The sequence below is a fragment of the Melopsittacus undulatus genome, chromosome 3 (assembly GCF_012275295.1).
Source record: "Melopsittacus undulatus isolate bMelUnd1 chromosome 3, bMelUnd1.mat.Z, whole genome shotgun sequence".
Lineage (NCBI taxonomy): Eukaryota > Metazoa > Chordata > Aves > Psittaciformes > Psittaculidae > Melopsittacus > Melopsittacus undulatus.
The window spans coordinates 18,682,383-18,704,260 of record NC_047529.1 but is presented as its reverse complement, the minus strand read 5'-3'; positions in this window follow the sequence as shown (position 1 = coordinate 18,704,260).

Genomic DNA, 21,878 nt, shown 5'->3' with positions numbered 1-21,878 from the left:
GTCTGGTGTTTGGAGCTGGAATATATCCTCCTGCAGGATACAACTGACCATGAGCCACCAGCTGGGTCAGAATAAGTGAACAGATAGCCCTGGAGTTAGAGCCAATGAGTAATTGGTGATTAGTATGTTAGACACTGGGGTAAGATTGTTGTTTTTTTTTTCCAACTTGGTCTTCTTTAGACAGTATGACAAAGGAAATGCTTAAGAAGAGAACCAACGTAATGAAAATAGAGTAGTTTTACAGATTTATAGCCAGCAAGTCAAAGGAAGTGATTCTCTCCCTGTATTCTGTCCTCGTGAGACCCTACCTGCAGTCCTGTGTCTAGCTCTGAGGCCCCAATACAAGAGGGATGTGTTGCTGTTGGAGGGAGTCCAGAGGAGGCCACAAAAGTGCTCTGAGGGCTGGAGCATCTCTGCTATGGAGACAGGTTGAGAGAGCTGGGTTTGCTCAGCCTGGAGAAGAAAGGGCTTCAGGAAGACCTTAGATCAGCTCCCAGTGCCTGAAGGAAGCTGCAGGAAATCTGAAGAAGGGCTTCTGACAAGAGAATGTGAGGATAGGACAAGGGGGAATGGCTTTAAACTGAAAGAGAGGAGATGTCATCAGATATTAGGAAGATCTTCACTGCAAGGATTGTGAGACACTGCCACAGGTTTCCCAGAGAAGCTGTGGCTGCCCCATCCCTGGCAATGTTCAGTGCCAGTTTGGACAGGGCTTTGAGCAACCTTGTCTTGTGGAAGGTGGACAGGGGGTTGGAACTTCAAAGTCCCTTCCAACCCAAGCTGCTCTATGATTCTATGATATTTATCAGAGACTTCTTCCAAACTCAAAAGGCAGCCTGGAAAAGAGATGTGAAGTTATGTATAATAAAAAAAGAAAAAAGCAAATAGACAAGAAAGATTAGCTTTACAGGTAGCTCAGAGCTTCTAGTTCCTACTAGGCAAAGAAGTACATCAGAACGGTGCTGACTCTTCAAGAGCTATAATTTGATTTCTTCAGCTAGTTTGGAAGAAAATCCAGGCTCTGGTTACTGTAGCACTAAAGATACTATTACTGCTGGCATAAACAGGAACCTTTTCCAAATAGAGATAAGCAGCAAAGGATGTAATATCAAATTATTCTGCCAGTCTAGAGGTGACCCTTCTGAAATAGGCTTGAGGCCAACATGTGCGTGGCAATGCAGTGAGGTATATCCCACTGTTGCATTCACTGTATCTTTCCTGTGGCTATGAGAGGGCTTCAGCCTTCAGGGCTGGCAGCTGGGCATCTTTCCTGAGCACCACATTTATTTTAAAAAGCAGATACCGCTGGGCTAATGTGTGCACTCAGCCTTGATGAACTCATTAATGTGGTTTCCAGCAAACTGTTCGTAGAACTCATGGCTGCACTTAATTGCTACCATGTTCTTCCTCCTAACATATTCTTATATTAATGAGAAAAAATGCTGAAAGCCCTAATGAACTACACTCAGAACAGGAAAGCTCGAACTGCAGTTAGCTGTTTGCATCACCACAGATATGTAGGCCAGTTGTCAAACAGGGTATTATGTATCACTTAAGGCACTGAATAGCAACACAGACATCGAGGAGGCTTAAGTGCAGTTCTCTTTACTCAAATGCTGCCAGCAGATGCACATTGCTGGGTGTGATGGGTGAGTGGGGAGAGTGGGGTGAGTGGGGTGCAGTTTATTTACTCTTTGTGTCACCTTTTTGGTTGGCACTCTGTTCCTGTGGGGCTGAGCTGTGGGCTCACTGAAGAAGACAGATTGCCAATGTTCTCCTAGGAAAAGTTAGGGTTGTCCCACCAAGGACACTTCTTCCTGAGAATTCCTATGTGGTGGTTTTGAACCTACAGCTCTACAAGGGGCCAGGGCAATGGCTGGGTACTGCCCAACCTGCTTCATTTGGGGTTTTACCTCAGACAAAGGGAAAAAGGGGAGCAGGAGGCTAATTAACTGATGTCACCTACCTGAGTTTACTTTTAGCCTCTAGCTTGGTACAGATTTAAAGAATTGTATTTACCTCCCTTCAGTTTAGCTCTTTAAAAGCTAAGCTTCTTGTCTAAACAAATTTCTTAGTCCTTCTGTATAGCTAGCACCTTAAAAGGGCATTAATTCCCCCTATTTAGGGTTATTTTAGCTCTTGATAAGCTGCCTGCTCCTGATCCTAGTCCCTGACTGATCTTTTCCTCCCAAGTGCAGAGGGAATCTCGATAACTTGCTTAGGTTATGTCACTAATTTTTGGAGAGCCAAGATTAGGTGAGGTAAGCCCCACTATCTGTGATGGAACCTCAGCCACCAAGGTGTTATCAGCTCCAGGTAACACATGCCAAGGACAGCTGTGCTGTGTGGGGTGGCAGTGACTTGCACTTGCATTGCTGTTTCTCTAACTTGAGTCTCTAGAGAAAATTTGAGCAATGACTTCACAGAGATCAGTATTTCAAGGGCATCACCCTGATACTCATATCCTACGAGAATAAGATCCTTTGCTTTGTAAGCATATCACAGTGTAGTGAGATCAGTGGAGTTGCATCCAAACTCACATATCTAATTTATGTCAACACACAGGTTGCTGGAGGATACTGTCAGAGAGCCAGGATCCTCCTCCAGCCAGGTTGGATGACTTGTGCTGCAGAGTTGATCGATGTGTGCGCAATTCAAACTGCTGCAGTGGCTTTCCTTTTAAGTGAGTCTTTTGTACTTGCCTGGGGTTTTGGTTCTGAGGACAGCATAATGGTTTATGACTGGGGGACCTGCCACTCTCTGCTGCAGAAATCGTTTGGTCTGCTACTGAAATTTGGCTTGGGAAGTGTGTCTGTGCATAACACTACATACTACCTCTAGACAAGACTGAAAACATGCTTTCTGACTATGCACTGTGAGTGAAACAAGCTGTTAAGCATAGCATAACTGTCCTGGGCAGGATTTAGCCAGGAGATAGGAAATGAGAACCTTCAATCTGATGTCTCCTGGCTGCAGTAGGAAAAAAACCCAAAAGCCTTTGTTCCCATTTCTTTACCAAAGCTGACATTCAAAGCTTAGCAAGAGGCATCCACAAAATGTTTGAGGGCTAAACACATCACCATCTGGAATGGGATTGCCAGAAAGAGAGCGAGAGAAAGACTTCTTTTCACATGTAAGTTGTTTAATGAAAATAAAATTCCTCTTGCATTTCTGACATGGGACTGTAACCACTCCACCCTAACTCGCTTTGTCATGCTCAGATCTATGAAGTAAGAGGAAATTATAGAAATTTATCATGTCTGGGTTCTCAGGATTGATTATGACTTGCTGCTTTTATCTTCCAAACAGTCACTAAATCTAATTGCCTTGTTGTAATGGATTAACCCCTGTGGTCCACAGTAGCATTTATATTGTGTTCAAAGAGACTGTTACACAGTTAGGGTACTTTTTTTCAGCAATATACTTTCATAACATCTAGGCACCCTTTGGGCATAACTCACCCTTTGTAGGTCTTGGGGGTCTAATTGGCTCATTGCACTGTCTTTCTTCAGGGGATGAATTTCACATCACTTTGGGAGCAAGTATAAACGGGTCAAAGGGCCTTCCACAGCATAACCATTTCTTTTAAATTACAATACAAGCAGATTTTGAAGCCTTGTGTTCAAACATCAGCATCTGTATTGTAATAAAAAACATTCCCTTGCTGATGTTCGCGGGATTAGTATTATTATTAGTCATAGTATCTTAGCCCCTGGGACACTTGAACTCTAGGGTCAGGTTCCCAACAAAGAGCTGCATAAATACAGACCCTGTGTTAATAAAGTTACCACCTAAGCTGTCTTACATTGTGTTTGCTGATGGCTGATAGCTAATGGCTTACACACAGGCCTTCCTGGTGGCTCAGTGCATCCTGGTGACTCTCCAAGTGTTGGTAATGAGATCATGTACCTCAGCAGTAGGTGTGAGGCAAGAAACAACAGATGGCTGTGGACAACAATCGCAAGGGAAGGAGACAACTACTACTCAGTGTGACAAACAGGAGTCAAAGTACACTGGCACCCCAGATCCTGACTAGTATCTTTGGAGGTGCAATGGGAGAACAATGTTTTAAGGTGGGGTATGAAAGAGGAAAATGCAGTAAAAATGACAGAAAAGTTAAAAATTCGGAGGAATGAGGGGCAGGATCTGCAAAGACACCATGTGAGGTAGGCCTGACAGTGTTAAAGGAGGAACACAAATGCCTCTGTATTGGAAGGAAGGAGAGTGCTGTGAGATAGAAAACAAGCAAGAGAAATGGCACCAAAGAAACAAGGAGGGTTATGTTGTGCCTTTGAAAGCACTCTTGAGATCTGATTTGGAGAAAGTTCAAGAAGAAGTGGTGAGAATGGGGAGGCAAATGGTGAGGTGGGGCTAATATTAGGATTCAGAGTTGCCTGGAAATCACTAAAAATATTCAGCTAGAAGGTCAGCAAAGTTAAAGGGAAATCAGCCAAGTCCTGAGCTTGCCACAAGAGTGTCTGCACTCAGCATGGGTGAGCAAGAAGCAGCTGGGAGTGAGCCCCATACATGGGAGGCAGGGCAGACCTGGCAAGGGAAAGACATAAAAGGCAAGGGTAGAAAACAGGAAGTAGGTGTAGAACCCACGACCAGAGCAGTGACAAGCAACAGACATTCCAGAAGGAGTTTGGCTCATGCTTGATGAAACCAAATCTAATTGTCAGTCAGTTGGTAGAGCAGAAGAGGTAGTAACCCATTGATCTGACAAGGGATGTCAGGACAGCAGGTAGATAAGGTTATATGCCTTTGTAAAAAGCCCTGTAAATGAGACATGAATTAGGTTTGAGGTTCAGAAAAGAATTTTTAATGGAATTATCTGAGATTCATTCTAAAGTGAATAGGAAGCACTTGTGATCCAGGCTCCTCAGAGTAAACCTAATCTAACACATTTTCTTCTTTCATCACACAAGTTGTGATCGCAATCTCGCATCAGTGTAACTGAATGTTTAATAGCTTCAAGCAAAAATATAGAGCAGGTGAACAAAATTCTTAAAATTGCTTGCTTTAAAGAAGAGCATGTTGTCTGATACATTTTAAAGATGTATCGTTCTCTCCAAAGTTGGTTTTATATCCTGATTGTCATACTGATAAGTGTTTAAATTAGATGCTTCACAGAAACTGTCATTGGAAAATTGAATGTTTAAATTCTGTTAAATTAATATAGCTGTTAATTACAGAAATTGTTATGAAACCCTTAGTCACTGTCTGTACAGCTTGAACAACACAGTTTAGGCTGTGTTGAAATGGCTTGAGCTGAACTTTCATTTCACCTCTGATTTTGGTGCAGTGGTTTCCAGAGGTTAGTTCAGGAGAGTGCATTGCTGATCACTAACTCAACATCTTCTGACCCATCTTTAAGTCTGATATTTTCCCACTGTAGCAAGTCACGAGGATTCACATGAGCAAGCTGAGATTACAGTGTCTAGGGATACATTATTACTGTGGGTAAAACCATGACATCTTTGCAAACAACAAACCTTTCTTATCTGATATGAGCTTAACTGTACTGCTCAGAATATGTATTGCAGAATAATTTATAGCAGTTCATTGAGACACAAGCTGATACAGAGAAAGAAAACATTTTTACATTTTTATGCACAGTTTCTGCAGGGAGCTGTAGCCTGGGTTAACTGTTTAACTGCCTTTTAAGGAAATTTGTTAATGAGTATAGACCACGGAAATTTGCCTGTAAATGTAAATTCAGTGCTGCTTTCCATATGTATATGTCTTCATGCAAGCTAAGGTACCGCTGGGTGTTTCTGTGCTGTGCTTCTGCATCCATACTTTGAGTATTAGTATAACCTTGGTTTCAATTCTATCTAGTGGCAATGAGTTCCCCAAGTTAATTGTGCACAAAGGCTCTTGAGGAAGTATTAGCAGTGCTTGAGAAATCTGCTTTCTTTTCAAAGCCCAAGCAATTGCTGGGGTTGTGGCTTCTCCATGGCAGCCCTGGTGAGAGCCCAGAGCTCTGTTACAGCACTTTCAGATGTGCTCCTATGATGAATGTGTTCACACTGTGTACAAGTGCACTTATACAAACCCACCATCTCATGTCCTAAGGATACGACCTTTTTCTTGGCAAGTGGTCACAATACTGTTTCATGCACACGTGTGTGTGTTTCTGCATGTCAAACACAGAAGGCTGATTCCAGTGAACAGAATAAGATTTTTTTTTAGTCAATATCAAAACAAAACAAATAAAAAAAAAAGAAAGCAACCCAAAGCAAAACCCAAAGTAAAATAAATGGCTAGTCTCAAAATGAATTTGACACCAGAAAGCTTCTCCCATGTTCAGACATCTGCAGAAGGCTCAGGCACTGGCAAGAGGATTTAAACAGCAAACTAAACAGAAGAGTACTGTATTTATGAAGGACCAACATGACAAACTCTATTTAGGTTTTATACAAAACCTTAACCTTTTGCAGTCTGTGGGTTGGAGCTGCACTAACAAGAAGCAATTACTGCCGTGGATTTTTACTTAAATTTTTGCTTACAGTGTAAGGCTTACGGTGTGTGGCTTCTGTCATAGCTGGCACACAATAACAGGGGTATATGCCAAAGCTGCTCTTACTTCTCCAAGGAAATGAATCAGAAAAAGCTGTGGTGTTCTAATCTGAACATACTCTGTTAGGCTGGAAGTCCTTTGCTTTCTTAGAAACCAGACAGACATTGCAATTCTTCTGCTCTCTCATGTATTCCACCACAGATAGTTCACTGAAGGCACATATACACATATTTTGACTAAGCAGCACGATAGAGGATGAGCCTGGTGACATAGAAAGTGCAATTTGTTTTATTTAGATGTCTGCACCTCTCCTGTAGAAAAGGGATTACAAGCATGGGCAAAGCAATCCTTCCTTTCATGCTGATTTTTGGCTTCCCAGATATCTCACACACAAACCAGCTCCAAGCACAGATTCAGAGAAAGAATAAAGGCCAAAGTCAAGAAAAAATCAGATTACCAGATTCAACAAGTTGCTAAGAACTCCTAACTATATCTAGGCTCTTCACATTTCTTTGCAGTCTCAGGGTTCACTTGGTGCCCTGAGATGTCATGACCTTCTGTCAACAATTAGCCAGAAAATTAAAACTCATAACAGTGTAACAGCATGTCTTTACATGGCAGAAAAATCTGCTTGTATGCCAAGGAACAGAACTGGAGATTCTGTGGGAACACTGCCATTTGGAGACACCTGCCATAAAGCTATTCATATGCATGTAGATGTGTATGTGCATGTATCTGTCTCAGTGCATGCATATATGTATGCGTGCAGACGCATGTACCTACCCATAAAGTGGATTGATGGATATACTTGATACATTTGAGACAAGGCAATGCATTTTCTTCTTCATATTTCACCTTTACTATTTTTTTCCAATGCGCTCAGATGATTTGTTCAACGTATGTTTAAAACTGATTCCTTTGGGTTTAGCTTCATTACATGGATTGATAATGACCACAACAAACTGAAGGTCACATCCAATATACTTTCACTTCAAAGTTTTCCTTTGGAGATATTGCCTAAAGACTAAGGGGACTGAAATGTCAATAATCTGATTGTTAAATGGGTACACAAAAGGGACACCTGGAGTCACAGCTCTTTCATTCAGTAGTAACTTGAGTACAACTGAAAAAATAAATAAACAGAGGCTTGAATTGTTTTCATGGAGATATAATCAGTCTGAAGAGCTGGACAGAACTACTTGAACTGTAGTTCAAGTCTGTCCTAAGACTTCTATTATAAGAAAATTAGTTTATTTTATAAGATGCATGTGCTATGCACCGACTGCAGGCACACATACAACTCACACATTCTATCTCATTTTCTGGATTCCATGATTGCCTTTATATTCCATATATGTGATTACTTACTGAATAATTTTTGCATAGATTCTGAACTCTCTAGTAGGTCATGGGCAGATTTTTCAGTGGGAGCGGCCACAATTTACCCAGTTTGGAGTATTTGTTGACATGATCTAAGTATCATAAATACATTCATTGTTTTAAACAAAGCTATTTGCAAAATGGATGCAGCCATGAATATTTATATCTGATGATGCACATTATTTTCTTGAAAAACTCTTAGAAGATTTCCTTGTAAATCATGGCACTGGAGAAAATCCCCAGCAACGTTTTATCTGTTAAAAAGGTTTGGATTAATAATAAAAACTTGAACAATGGAACACAACAAAAAAAAATTGATCTGTAGATTGTTTACATGCATAAATATTGTCAGAATATAAATTCTGTCTGCTCATATGAACTGTGCATTCCTTTGTGTGTGTGTGTGGTTTTGTGTGTGTTTCTAATGAATGCCTGAATCAAATGTTTTTGCAGCCTATGACATTCCTGCTTTGTTAGAGATCTGACTGAGGCTTCAGAAGCTGTTTGCTACACCAAATACTCTTCTGTGAAAAGGCGGAGGAGGTGGTGGTATTGTTTAGCTTGTTTGGTGGGGTTTGGCTTTCTTATTTTCGTTTTGGTTTTGGATTTTGAGTGGTTTTTTTTGTTTGGTTTTTATCACTAACACCTTAGCTTTGTACAATAGTAAGTTATACAATGGAAATGCACATGGTCCTCCAACCTTCTGCTGTTTTACCATACATGGTACAGAGGAAATTCTGTAAATCACAGATACTGGTCATGGCCAGTGAACACTAATGGTTGATTTAGTCTAAATAATACAGGTGTGGTAGAGACTGGATCCAGTACCTGGGCATTTGTCTATTCAGGCAGACACTATTTCAGCTCTGCTGAAGCACAGCCTCTTTTAGGAAAGCATGTTTTATTACAGTTAATCTTACAGTCCAAAAGATGAGCAGTTGCCATTTCCTGGAGCTAAATAGACAATGGATCTGCATTTGTAGCTTGTAGCTGACTACTTTCCTGCTCTCTTAGTTAAAGGCAAATAAGAGCTCTAGTAATTTTTCTGGGAAAGACACTGCTCCGCAGAGGGAATATATCATTTACATGTTGTTGCTTAAACCCAAATTATTTTGTATACAGCAGCTGGTGGCCAGCCAACTCCTCATAGAGAAGCTGTAAGGCAGTTGGCAGTGGAGTGTCCCGTCCTGCTGTCTAACAGGTTTGGAGTTAACTTAAGCCTTGAGATGAGAAGGTCAATCCCAAATTTGGAGGATTCCAAGCAATCCTGGAGACCCAGGACTGTACATGCATGACTAGGCATCATCCCTGACAGGGGGCAGAGGGAGGCATATGCAGGTGTGTTTGCTAAAGTAAGAAAGTGAATATATTTCATGGACATGGCACGCAAAGAGGAATATAAAGAAGATACCTTCAGGTACTGTTGCAGGTTTACTGTCTTCTTAAAAATTGTTTTTGCAGTTTTAACTCCCAGGCCAGGTTTTCTAGACATTCTCCCATCCTTGCGTGAGTTTCACTGCTGTCCTCTGTCTTCTCCTTGTATATACTCTTCCTTAAGGGAAGTGTCACATCCGGACCTCAGCTGTATCTCAGCTGGGACATACTGGTACTGAAGAGAGCAGGAGGAGTTCTTCATGCTTTTTATTGTGTTCACCTTTTTCCAACAGCTTGACAGTGTTGATGTACATTCACTCAATTTCTAACACACTGTAATGCCTTCACCTTTTTCAACAGAACTGCCAGTAATCCTCATCTTGTATTTGTATAATTGATTATTCCTCCATATGGACTTTTGCACTCGCTGTTATTAGAGTACACACTGTCCTTTCTGATCATTTCTCCACTTTGTCAGCTCATTCTGATCCCAATCAATTTTTCCAGCATGCATGCCGCCTCTCCCATGGTGTTGATACTTTCACGTTTATGCTGTCTATTGTGCAAGTAATTTGTGAAAATACTGAAAGTGCCAGACCAGGACAGACCCCTCCATGTGTTTTGTTTACTGAAACCTGAGCTTGATTTTCAGGGAGGTGATAGAAGAACTTCTGAATTTAATAGCATTTAATGACCATCATGATCCCCTTAAAGAAATGCAGAAAGTTTAGCTGAGGATTGAAGTGGGTGTTCAGGGTGCAGAATAAAATACAGCTGTACACATAGATACAGACTGACAAATATTGCAAAAGGCAGTACATAGCAAGATAGCTCTGGGCAACTCCTCTTGTTTCTCTGTCTACACACACTGCCTTTAAGTGACCAGAGGGGCCCAGAACTTCATCTTGTGCAAATATCTACTAGATTTCAGCAGCTAAGCCTCCAGAGCTGCAAAACCAAAGCCTTTCACACATAAAAAGTTAAGCTGGAAAGCGAGTTTCTTTACTAAACCCCATAGAGGTGTCAACATGCCCTGGCACTCCAGAGGATCTTGTTCTGTGTTAGAAAGTTTTGGCTGGATTAAAGAGCTCACTTTGTATAATAAAGTTGAAAGTTTTAATTTGTGATATTCTTCCAGAGCTGATAGTAATACATACTATACTGTTAAAAAAATTAATTGAAAATCAGGCTGATAAAAAATATGATGAGAGGATTTGTGGGGAGAGGGAGGGGAAGTGCTCCATTTTGGAAATGAAATGAAAGCTCGAAGTGAATGCTGAAGAGTATATTATATGTAATCCTGAAAAGCTGTCTATGAAAACTCAAGAATTTTCAGAAATCTGTTGATTCCTTATTGTAAGTGATTTACATAGAGTTGCAGACAATAGTGTAATTAGGGTCTTTCACTGGTAAAGAAACCCCAACTACAAGAAAACTTAGTATATTTATATAACATATTTGTGTATTTCATAAATGGTTCACTGTAACATGCAAATTCCTTGGCTCTCAAACAGCTCTACACAGATGGTGAACTTTAGTCAGCTAAATAACTGGAACATTTCACTTCAAACTTTTCCTTTTATCTTTTACCTTCTCTGCTATTTCCCTCACATCTTTTCTGCCAGCTACTCCAAAAAGAAGCCTGGGAACCACTATAAGACTGTCTCCTCAGATCACTTAATATTACTGTCTATGAAGACAGCCTGAATTCAAAGGCTCCATGTGAGAGACTGGGAAGTTCTTCTTTTCTCCCTTGGCAGAACTTTTATGCTGATAAATAGCAGTTTGCTCTGCATATTTTAGTTAGGAGAGAAGATCTGCACAGACTGACAGCATTACAGCCTCCTCCTGAATTAGTCAACCCCCCTTTCAGATCATTAAGGGGCATCACGTATGCAAGCTATACATAATCTGCATTGACTTTTAAACTAGATCCATGCAACTAATTTCTAATATTAATACCATCATCATCCCTCAGCTGTACCAAAACACGGCAACCATGCACTTATTGTGTAAAGATTCAATCAGTGGTTTCATAGATGCTCAAGTTTGGAATGGGGACACCATAGCAAATTGAGTCAGATAATGCAAGGCCAGAAAGGTAGTGAAAACTGGTTATAGACTGCAATAATCTTTGTTTCACAAAGACATAATTTTATATCTGCCAAAATATACCTTTGACATTTTATAGCCCCTCGAAAAATTCTGCAGGTGAATATTTCATTGCTTCCCTTGCAGTTTGTGATAATGATTAATCACTTCCATTGTTATATTTCTAGTTGTAATTTTTAGGGCTTATTCTCCCATTATCCCTTTCTCTGATTGACTAAAGACCCATTGTACCCTGGGCGTTTCCTCACTGAGAATATTTTCACAGACTCTAACTGACTGCTCAATTTTCTTGCTCATAAACTCCAAGGACTGAACAATTTTAACCGAGAACGAGTTTCTCGTTGAAAGCCATTTCCCGTAACTTAACATCTTTCTTCCAGTTTTTGCAAATTTCTTTAAATTTGGCGTCAACAGCAATGTATGTATGAAACATTCTAGCACTGGTCTCAGTAATACTTGTATAAAATTGTCTTCCTGCCTATCACCTTTCTATTCATATTTAAAGTTTGTCCTTACCCAATAGTGTTTTCTTGGGAATTGATGTGAAGTAAGTAGCTCCTTTTCTGAATCATTGCTTCAAGAAGGGTGCCTGACTCTGATCCTAGGTCAGAACTTTGATCCTATGGAGACATTTTTGCATTTACACATATTAAATTTGAGGCATGATATCAACCTTTGTATGAAGGGTCTGTGGAAAAACGGTGACTGACTTAATGATAATTTTACTGACCTAATCCCACGCAGAAACCATTCACTTCTCCTGTCAGACAAAATTGGAGATTATCTGATTTCTAAAAATTAAATTAACTAAAAAAATTAAACTAAAAAATATTAAAAACATATCCTTTCCTCTTTGCTGCAAAGAACAGTTTTAGAGATAGGCTTAGGCTATAAGCTGGTATTTAGATTTGGATGCAAACCTTCATATGGCATGAACTAATGGATGGAGAAATTACTTGGAGACAATTGATGGCAAGACCATCTGCATTAAGACATCTCAAACAGCCATACAGCTGGAGGTGGAAAGTCTATGAGATAGATATGTCTGCAAAATGCTATTAGCTTGAGTGAGACATCTGTCTGTTTCCTCTGACCTGAAGAGACCTTGATATTAGTAAGTAATTTCTGCTGTTTAACAAAATACATTTTTCTCGTTGTATTTTTTCCTTCTTCTTTTACAATAGCCTTGGGTTCATTTTCTTGTTGCAAATGGGTCAAACTCCTTTCTTTTTAATCCCCTAATTTCAATAGACTGATTACTACCATTTGTTTGGTAGCATAGTTCATGTAATGTCATATTCTGTATACTTTATTGAGCATGGATGTTGGACTGTAGCTTTTGGCTGGAACTGATCAGCAGAAGGAAAGGAAGGAAGGTCTGTCTAGTCCATGGTGAAAAGATGAAATTTCCAGATGTTGAGGCTTTTGTTTGAAAAATGCTCTCTTTTATGTGTGAAATACCTTCATTTAAAACCAAAGAAAAAAGAAAGATAACAGACCAGTTTCTTTTATCATCTCCTTTTCAATATTGTAATTTTAAAGTTTTGTTTTCTTCTTTCTCTACCTCATGTTAATCCCACAGATGCTTAGGGGAATGAGAGCTTCATAAGCAAGGTCTGTTGATCCTTTCATTTGCTGTGGTGCAAAGGATTGCACACTGAATCAGGTGGCAACTAGTTCCTGCCCTCTTATTTTCATTGTTCTCAGGGAAAAACGTCCATATTTCCCAATCAGATGTGATATTTCCCAGCTTGTGGATCATTGCCTCTGTCAGTGTGCAGGACAGACATTCACTGGAATTAATAAACCTTCCTGATTGAAAAGACAGCTGTCCCTGCTTCATTCTCGCAAAAATTCATTATCACTTGCTGAAATTAGATAAAAAAAAAGAAGGTTGCAGAAAAAGACATGTAGCCTGGTTCACGCAGCTAAACAATGCCCAAGAATGTGACTTTCTACCAAACACTCTTCTGTTTCCTTGCTTTCAGACTCCATCAGGATGCGATCTGAGCCATTTCACCCTAGAGCTCCCATTTAATTACTCCTGTTTTCCACCAGACCTCTAGCTCCTTGTCTCATCTTAACTCCCCTCAACTTACTTTCTTCACGTCTTGTATGACAGAAGTAAATATTTTTTTCTGGGCTCTGTATTTACAAAGGGAGGAAGCACTTTGGTGGCATTTCAGGAGAAATTCAGTTTGAAGAGAGCACATGGCATGGAAAGAGTTCAGAAAAACTTTCAGAGATAGACAGATGAACACAGAATCCTGTGAATCATAGAATCATAGAATAGTTAGGATTGGAAAAGACCTTAAGATCATCTAGTTCCAACCCCACTGCCATGGGCAGGGACACCTCACACTAAACCATACCACCCAAGGCTTCATCCAGCCTGGTCTTGAACACTGCCAGGGATGGAGCATTCACAACCTCCCTGGGCAACCCATTCCAGTACCTCACCACCCTAACAGTAAAGAACTTCCTCCTTACATCCAATCTAAACTTCCCCTGTTTAAGTTTCAACCCGCTACCCCTTGTCCTGTCACTACAGTCCCTAATGAAGAGTCCCTCCCCAGCATCCCTGTAGGCCCCCTTCAGATACTGGAAAGCTGCTATGAGGTCTCCACGCAGCCTTCTCTTCTCCAGGCTGAACAGCCCCAACTTTCCCAGCCTGTCTTCATATGGGAGGTGCTCCAGTCCCCTGAACATCCTCGAATGCTCCATCCCTGGCAGTGTTCAAGGCCAGGTTGGATGAAGCCTTGTGTGATATGGTTTAGTGTGAGGTGTCCCTGCCCATGGCAGGGAGGTTGGAACTAGATGATCTTAAGGTCCTCTCCAACTCTAGATATTCTATGATTCTGTGATTCTGAGTCACTAAGTCCATGAAAACTGCTGCAAAGCTAATCCTGGGCTAATCTACTTTAGGTGCTTTGAGAGATATTTTGGTGATGGACACCAGCATATCACCCTGAAATTTATAGCCTAGATTTTCATAAATGATGAGAGATACGCAATGCCTTAAGGTTAGCAGAAGTGCAACATGCCCAGTTTTATTGATGTTGTGTTTCTTTTCTTTTCTCTTCCAACAGTAAATACTGTTTAAATTCCAGAAGAAACTTCCACAAGTCCTGATAATAGGGGTGGGAGATAAACCTGGCTTGTAGCTCTGAGTAATATATACCCCTCACCCCAACAACGCAAGATACTAGCTCAAAGCTTGTCAGCCTCTTGAGTTTTAATTAATGAAGTTCCTGTTAAGGACATTTTTTTCATCACTTGCTCTATTCCAACACATTTCTTTCATTTGAAACCTGAGCGCTCTGCCAAGCAGGCCCACAAAGTCAGAAGGGGAGGGAGAGCCTGTCTAAACTACAGTCGTCTCTCTGTTCAACTTGATTCAATTTAGTAGAATTTCACTTTGTTGAATGACAAGATGCTGTATTTTGACAGTTGCCTATTTATGCTAAAGTGGAGGCATAATAAAATCAGTTTGGCATCTGGTTCACTCTATCTGTAGCTTTTACTTAAGAATTTGATGCTCCTTTTTTTTTGCTTGACTGACATTGCTGTTTATTTTCTGATTTGTTGTTGCATTCTGATTTGTTAGATTAGTTTCCTGGTTTCTGTGGGTTTATTCAGGTTGGGTTGTTTTTTTTTTTTGTTTGTTCGGGTTTTTTTTGTTTGGCTTTTTTTATTGTAAAATAAAAGCTTTCTCAAGAAACTGGCATTCTCCTCCTGGAACACACCCTTCCTCAGCTGCAAATCCAAAAAAGGGAGACAGCATTGTTAAAAGGAAGGAATTTCTTGTATATTTTTTTTTTCTTTTAAACTTACTGGAAAAAGTTAAATACAACAACAAAAAAACCCAACAAAAAACAAACCAACAAACCCTTCTACAGTTTTAAAGTAACAAATGCTGAGGATGTGAGTAATTTTGCACTGAGACAAAACCCCCTCCTGGTTTCGGTATGAAATTTGTCTGACGATGGGCTGACACTTCATATGTTGGTATGTGTTGGTATATTCGTATGTTGGGCTCTGCATCATAATGTATGACAGCCCTCCAGTAGCCAGTTGAGGTACTTGTCATCTGCTATCTGCTCTTTCTCACACTTCTCCCAGGAAACAACGTGTGTTACAGGGGATTTTGCTTTCCCAAGGAAGATTATTAAGTGTTTGCTCATTGTCCTGTGCTAAAGGAGGCAGCTCACAGGTAAGTGTCTTGCATTTCAGAAGAAGATGGTGAGTTTTGTGATGTTTATTAATTCCTGGGGAATTTAATTCTACAACTCAGCCCAAGCATTGAGAAATCTTTGTCCTTGCCCTTGTTGCAGAAAATTCAGTCGAGCCAGAAAAGTTTGTTTTGTTTTGGCCTTCATCCTGGAGCTTGTTTTGGATAAGGAACCCTAAGAACACCAAGGCCTTGCACTGCAGCAGATCACACCTGACATGGTGCATTAAGAGCAAGAATTTTTCCTTCCTCCCTGGATCAGTTTTTCTGGAAGAAGGGAGACACAGCCTTTGATCTGAAGCTCCAGAATACAACACTTCACATTTAGTCTCATCACAGTATTTGCACCCCCAACCCAATTTGTGAGTGAACCAAAGAGCACTTGTGTTAAAGCATTTCTGTGGTACTCACTGCATGAAGGCAGGAAGATTTTGAGAAGGAAGAATTATTAACTCTGGTACTGGGCTCATCTCAAAGCAAGACATGCCTTCTAAAATAATGATTTCCACAGGGTAGAACCCAGAAAGATGGACTATTGCAGAGCAATCCTACTCTGTCCTTAAATCTCTTACCCAGGCATTCAGAGCACAGATGTAGTTCCTGTGGTTCTAGTAGTCACCTACTATTCACTCTAGGCACAGCCCTAGTCTTAGTTACCCCAGTCTAAATCAAACCTTGTCTTGTATAGACGCAGAAAGATTTTAAGGGATTTCTGCAATTCCACCCTTGTTTTCCTCATGCCCAAGGTGGTCTTGGACAATGATCTTTCCTCTGGGTTTTCTGTCAAAGCAGTGTTGGTGCACATCAAAGAAACAAAGTAGAAAACCCACACTTAAACCCTCTGGTCAATAGCATGCTTTATTTATAAAAAAAAAAAAATAAAGCCATATTTTATAATCTGTGTATTAGATCCACTGCAAAACTGGATTTTGTGTATCATCCGAACAAAACGGTTTGTCACAATCCTAATTAATTATGAGCACTACAAATCCCTATTCATGTGCAGGTACCCTGTTATTCAAATATCATCACAAGTTTTTTTTCAAGCTGTGCTCTTCGCTGTAGCCCTGTCACCTGGAGGGAAGAAAAGCATTGGAGTCCAGTTTGTTTTCTTGCTAGCCATAAGAAAATTCCACCTTCCATCCCTGGCTCCAACCTTCATCGCAGAGCTGGTCTCTGTCCTGAGGATTCCCTTGGCAGCATAGCAACTAAGCTCAGCTATGCACAATGCATCAGTGTTAAAGCCTTTAACAGAATGGTTGTTATAAACTGTAATAGGAACTAGTAATTACATAAATATATCACCTATCTTTAAGTCCTGCATTAGAATCACCTTAAAATTTGTGGCTAGAGTAATTCGTGCATTTTGCCCTTTCTTACATGCATGTTGCCCAAGAATTACAAGCATAAAATAATCCCACACTCTGAATTCGTGCTGAGCAGTCTCAGGGATGTCAGACTGCAAGACATCACCTGGATAAGCTAACTTACACCCCTGTGAATAAAGATGTAACAGATGCTAAGCCTGGGAGGTCCCCTAAGGGCCTTTTCTGCGCACAAATCCAAACACCACTGGCTACGTTCCCCAGCAGTCAGAAGAAAAAAAGTCAGATCTGTAGATCAAGCAAGGAAAGCAAGCTCAAAACCACAGTGTTGCACAGGATGAGCCCAGGAGACGCTCAAGTCATTGCCAACAGTCTGGGCACCTTCAATTGCAGGGCACTATCCAGGTGAAAATGTGGAAGGAATTTTGCCAATGCACAAAATTACTGCAAATCTGATATGAAGAATTTTTTTTTCTAGCCCTGAAACCGATGAGCGGTTTATACTGAGCACAGGCACAAAACAAAATCAAGGGGGAAGGAGCAGTGCACCTGACCTCATGTCCCATGTCAGACTGCCGCCAGACCCCTGATGAATCTGAGAAAAATAGGGAAAAAATAAACACTGAAATCAGCTGCCAAGTTATTCATCAAAGGTGGGAAAAAAACCTTCCTGGCCTCTCTAGGCATCCAGTGGAAACCCTGAAGCATGGAATTAATTAAATACAAAGAAACATAATTAATTTAATTAAATGCAGTCCTTTTAAAAAGGGTTGCTCTGATTAATGCCTGCTCCTGCAAAAAGCTTATGAATATATTTACTCCCATTCCCAAAGACAACATTTGCAGGGTCTTGATTAGAGAAGCTAAAAGCTCACTAATATGAGTACAAGTGAATACCTTGCACTTACAGTGTGAAAGCAGACACAAGAAAAGTTGTTTTAAACAATGTACTCAGAAAAGAGATCAAAACATCCCTCAGTTTAATATCTTCTGGGGCAAGGAGGCACCATTCAGATCACCTAGGCTGACTCTCGGCATAATGCCAACCACAAAACCTCACTGTGAGGTTCTCACATTAGGTCCATTAGTCTCCGATGCAGCCAGATCCTGCCACCCATTTCCATAGCATGAGGCTTGGTGAGGGTTTTTTTGGTACATTGATTTCACCTTCTGATAGCACTTGGCAGTGGCTGAGCTCAAATTTATTAACTCAAACCATTTCCCAATTAAGTGGCAGACCTTATCATATCATTGGTATTAACCAGTTCCCACACAACAAAACCCGTTAAACAAAACATCCCAGCTGAAAGCTTTGGAAATGAGTCTCAGTCACCTCCAACAGAGTTTGAGAAACTAAGGCTCAGAGATTGATGGTTTGTACTATCATGTGGTCATATATTCCAGAATTTAGTAGATCTGCTGCATTTCCTATTGGAAATTACTGTTCCTTTTGGTTTGGGGTGGCTTTTTTTTTTTCCTTGCCAGATATTTCAGAGGGACGTTTTCCTGAAAGTCTGGAAGTGCTACTTGGTACTGCTACTTGGAATGTTCAGTGTTATGGATGAATGACCAGCTTGTGTATTTTGAATGTATAAACATAAATGTAAAAAATATATATGTAAATTCTAGTCTTTAATCTGACCAGGTTATCTTCTCAACACAGCTGATGTGCATCATCTGCAACTCTTAGAAGTTACAGTGTTCTGCATTATCAGTTCCAGGGCCAGAGAAATTTTCTCCAAGTCAGATTTGCCCATGAATTCAGGTGTTGTTATTTTAACTGTTGCAAACACTGAATATTACTGGAGTAGAATTCATCGCATTTTCCCAGTTCAAAACTCTTAAAAGTATGAATGCTTTGCTTTCTTACAAATGAGATTAATAAAGCTTTTAAGAATGAGCATTATGATTCTATGAAAATATTTACAGTTTTCTAGTGAGTTTACTTCCCTGTGAGAGACAGGATAAATATGCAGAGACTTGCAATGTTTAATTCAACTTATCTTTTAGGTGTCAATTCGTCTTTTTTATTCTTAGTCAAAAATAAAGCAAATATCCTCTACCTCCAGATAGGAAGCAGATGCAAGAGATCTAAGCTGTTCTTCCCAAGGTCTGTTATGAGTTTTAGCTCAAATGTCAACACGAGTTAAGATTTTACTTTTAGTGACAGGTTGGTTTAGTTTCCTATTTAGTATTGGTTGAAACACTGCAAATCCCCCTTAGAGACAAAACACTAACTCCTTAACAGAAAATTGTTCTAAAGGCCCTACTGAAATTTTCCAAAGTATTTTGTGTGTTTTCTCCCCATTATTTCCTTGAAATTGCAGCAAGAAGGAATTTTATCATCAAAGTGAGCAGAACTGGCAAGGCATGAATGAACACAAACCAAAGAGGCTCCTGATCGTGTCTATCTTTGATGAGATCCATACACTGCACCTATGTACTCTCTCTGCCTGGAGATCCCAGATGTCAAGCTAGTGTTTCATCTGCAAATTTCAATTCCCCTTCAGACCCTGAAGAAGTGACTAGAACTTGTCCAGATTTCATACAGTTCAATGGGTCACTTTTATGAAATTTTTGCTAATGGTGCTTTGGGTTTTGTTTTTTTCCTTCCTTGCTGGCCCCGGAAGCAGAGAATGAGTTGTAGGAGGGTTAACTTCCACTCAAGTATCTGAACAGCAGGGTCCCCAGGTCCTTGCAACTTGAGGCAGGCAGATACAACTCATGTGGAAAAAAGTTGCTGCTCTGCGAAGAAAGCAAGCAAACAGTTGGGAAACTTGCAGGAGGAATAGCAAAGTGCAGGTCCCAGTGTTGGCTGTGAACTGGGTAAAGCATGGATTTCAACATGGCTGTTGCACAATGTGAGCAGTAGCTGTGAGCACTGAGCAGGCACAAGTTGCCTTCACCTATTTGTCATCAAAATGGGCACACATTTGCAAAACTCTTCATATTTTGAAGAGGCAGGATTTACTGATGGATATTGATTCTTGCTGAAAATGGATCAATCAAAATCCTGGTTGATCAATGAAATTTTTGACATAACCTCTGCTTGGCAATGGGTCAAGAAGTTAACCCACTTAATTTACCCCCTTATTCAGCCTACACTGTGCTTGTCCCACCTAAATTAATGTGGTACCAACTCCAGGCACTTGCTCCAGGTACCAGCTCCAGGTACCAAACACATAACATACCAGCAACAGACTCTAGAACACTCAACTGGATCATTGTAACATTGCTTAGACCTTCGGGTTTATATGGCACTGTGTAGTTACAGCTGAGGCATGGGAAGGTGTAGATTATCATCAAGTGAACTCAGATGTATGAACATCACAATGTAAATTAACCTCAGATATAAGCTAAAGCAAATTCTCTCTGCTTACTCTTCTCCTGGGCTAGATTTCACTATCTGTCAAAACTCTTCTGCCAAAGGCAATTTTTTGCATATCTGCTTCTGCTGTCTTGTTTCACTTTCCACTCCCTCCAAATGAGTACCAAATACTAAAGCCTGATGATCTTAACTCAGACATACCTGGGGGCTTCTTTCTTTTTCATTTGTTCCAAAAGTAACTTTTTCATTTGTTGCAAAAGTAACTTTGATGGCAAATGACATCAAAGAATTATTTGACTTCGATGCCCAGCCAGCCTTCCTGCCCACAGGTGACCATAGGAAAGGGGCTGAGGCACTGAGGCCAATCTGAGCTGAGAATACTCCTTCAACATCAATGGGGAAGGAGACACTGTGTCAAGTGTTCTTTCAGTTCACTGCAGGCTGCTACAGGAATAGACTTTGACATCATTTGGCTGCCTGGATGCTCAAAGTTTCAGTGAGTCTGAGACCAGAGATAGGCTTAAAAGAAAAAAGAAATCATCTTCCTTCTAGCTGTCAAAATCATATATAAATTATCAGGTTGCAGGAAAAGGATCCCAGTACTCCTTTGAATTTGATCAAAATTCCAAAAGCTTGGAGCTTTAATAATTCTCTTCCCTGGGTTTATAAGCAAAACAAAGCAAAGCACAAAGCTGAACACAGATGTGACATGAGGCAATCATTTCACAAGATATGACAACGACCATGACGTACAATTTCACACAGACACTGAAAATGTCATACTGATATCCTGACTTTGCCAATGGGGTGGCAAAATCTTAATTTTGAACTCTGATCTCTCATGTGATCACAGCAAACAGCAGACTGGTGAATGAACTGGATTTATTTGCCTTTGCTATTTACTTAGAGGCTTGCATACACTTGGTAGCTGCTATGAAGTAAACTCAGGTGTGAGTTTGCAGCGCACACTTTCTTTTGTCCTGCCATCTCATCCAGACACACTTTCTACAAATAAGTGTGAAGTAGGTTGTTTTACTGCATTGATTTGGGGAAGAGTTTATCAAATCTCCAAAGGCTTTGAGCAGCCATATTGCTTGTCCATGTGAACTGCCAAAGAGTTATGCACCTCATTGCTATTTACACCTCAGCTGTAGAGCTGCCTGATTTAGTGCTTTATGAAGACAATGGAAATATTGGATAAATCGAATAAATAGCATAGGACAGCAGTAAAGACTGTACTGAGATTAGAAATTTGACATGCTTATCCTAAGTGAATAAGAATCAGGTTTGCCTTTGAATTGGCTGTGATGAAAATGCAAGAAAGCTTTTGAGAATATTTGGAAGTTTTTCCTTCTCTAATTTATAGAAAGCAGATACTGATTCCTAAATAATTACTGAGACGAGAGGTATGTTTCAACTGGAAAGCACAGAGCGTCTGACTGCAAATATGATACATGGGAAGAATGACTCACATACAAAAGGGGTTGATTCAAAATGGAATTATTTACTCTTGAAAGTGTCTGCTTATGGGATGAATTGACTGAAATATTGAAACTAAGGATTATAATAAATTTACACTAAGCAGGAATTTCAAGGGTGGATGTT